Source organism: Aristolochia californica, unplaced genomic scaffold (genome assembly GCF_029961685.1).
Source record: "Aristolochia californica isolate CCGP_79_NKW_82.1479 unplaced genomic scaffold, dmAriCali1.0.hap1 SCAF_57, whole genome shotgun sequence".
Lineage (NCBI taxonomy): Eukaryota > Viridiplantae > Streptophyta > Magnoliopsida > Piperales > Aristolochiaceae > Aristolochia > Aristolochia californica.
The window spans coordinates 1-2,500 of NW_027182254.1; positions in this window are offsets into that span (position 1 = coordinate 1).

Consider the following 2,500-nt stretch of genomic DNA (forward strand, 5'->3'; position numbering starts at 1 on the left):
AGGAAGAGCACCCTCATCTTATTCAATTGGACCCCTTCCATAACTAGTTACAGAGCCATAAATGAAAGTTTATTGCATCGAGCCCCAGGACATTAACATTCAGGATCTATAATCTGGTATATATGGATAGGGAAAAACAACCAATGGAGTTCGTCTACAAAGGCTATGTCCATGCTCTTCGGATCCAAAGGCAGGCGGTAATCGAATCATTAAGAGAGAAGATGCTCCGCTTGGCCCTCTTTATCTATTCATTTTTGAAAATGAAATTCAAAGAATCGTTAGGCGCCTGCAAATCCGAGCTGGGCAAGGAAGGCGGGGAAAGGAAAAGAGGTAAGGGATCTTTACTGCTTGCTCCTTTTCCGCAACTCGGTTTTTAGACTCAGATGAGAAAACACTTTCTTCATGATAGGTGATGGGATAGGAGCTCGAAATTTGGATGCAGCAGGTCGGCGTGCAGCCGCGCCTCGCTGTGTTGGAAGACCTAGGAGGAGACAGAATAACTCCTTCGCCAGAGCAGTCAGTGGAGTTTGTCGAAACCCGCATTACTGATACAGACCTGGTGCATTTGTCGGCAACCTGGCAAATCGGGGGAAGGTGGCTGGGCTCTGTAAGCTCGACCTCATCGTGTCCGGGGGGTTGTTCCATGCTGCGGGCCATCCCTACATGCTGCGGTTGGGCGCCGCTCGTCAAAGCCTTAGCTGTTAGACTTAACAGGAAGTTCATTCATCATTCAACATGGTGTCCGGGAAGGCGGGGACCGTACTAGACTCGTCTCCGGCGGGAAAGGCCCTGGGAATTGAGTACTCCGGGGACGTACAGGAGGAATGGTCGAAGGATTTCGCATCAGAGGTTGGAAAACATCGTCTTCACCGAACCATTCCCTCTATTTACTTTAGCCAATGAGCCTCCCCTAACCTGGTCGAAATTTATGTATGTGAATGGTGAACTTCTCCACCCCGGCTCGCGGATCTAGTGGTTGCGGAAACGCCTGCCTTGTTCGGGAATCACCTTTTTTTTTAGGTCGGGAGAATGAATGAGCTTGCTTGCAAAAAGAAGTCATCATCTATACAGCCGTTTCACTGCCCGACTTAGGAAAGGAGAAATTTAGATCGTACGATAGATAGGTGAATTTACTTAAAAGTTGTTCGTGAATACAATTTCCATAATTGCATTTAGAACCATTTTTGAACCTAAAAGAAAAAGAGAGAAAGGAGGTTTCAATTTCATTCTTCCTTCATAGAATTGGAGCTTTCTGTTGCCCGCCCCATCTCGAAGTAGTCGAGGGGAAAAATAATTGAGAAAAACGAATCGGAGCATCTTATATGCAAAATGCTCCTGAAAAGGAGGTGGTTCGAGTCGAGAAATTCCTACCATTCGACGGTTTCGGAGTTCAATGATAAGCGGCAGGTTACGAGGATTCCAGCTCGGCTGGTGGCAGGATTTTCAATGGATCAGGTAGGGCATCCGTTTACGGCGTGGGTGGGATCAGCATACATTTAGGGTAGGGAATCCGCATCAGCGGGGGGAGAAGCAGCAGTTGCAGATCAAATCCACTCGACTGAATAAGCTAGGTCATCAGGTTCTTCATCCCATGAGCATCTTGCTCTATGGAATATGAATCTCTACTACAAACAGAAGGTTCCTCCTTCCTATCACAGAAAGTGCGTCTTTTGCCAACAAGCAACGGACTGAGCGCCTAGCGCGCGTTGCGCTAACGCGCTTGAGTTTGATTGCTCCCTTCGCACACGCCGACGGGCACAGCAAGTCACGATCACGGCATGGCTAGCATGAATGCATCTCGCAGTAAACCCCACTAGGAATAGTGATTACCACTACAGGACAGATAATCCAACCGTCACCCTAGTCACTTTTATGGCCTTGCCAACCTAAACGGCTTTAATAGGAAGGGATTTATAGTAACCTGAATGGCTGGCCGTACTAATAATAGTAGACGTTATCATAATGATGGACATAGCTTAGCTTTCCGGCTTTACTAGCTTTATGACTTGGCTATCGGCCTGGCCGCCTCGTTGCTGGGAAATTTCTCGTTGTGAACATGGCATTTAGTTGGTCATTTCTGATATAGAATGTATAGGGTTGGTGTGGCCCGGTCGAATCTACATCAATAACCGATTCATCATTTGGCTGGCGAATGAATTTGCTGGGCCGCATTTGTCGTAAGTTTATAGGCCAGTATAGCCAGTTGTGAATGCCCTGTTAGGGTACGCTAGTGACTTTTGCAGACTTTCTTAGATGATAACCGTCTGTGTTTATTCATGCCAAGTCTTTCTAACCCTTACCTTAATATAATACCAAGGGCTTGACGCGCACAAGCCTACGTAATGGGGGCACTTGCTGCCCACGACCTCTGCAGCTGCTAGCGCACAAGCACCTTACCTTTACGCAATAGGCGCTTCTCGCTTGCCCTATTGTGCCCTATTGTTATAAGCGTCCAAAGTAGCAGATAACATTTCTCTTTCATATTAAAGTCTCAGTCCGA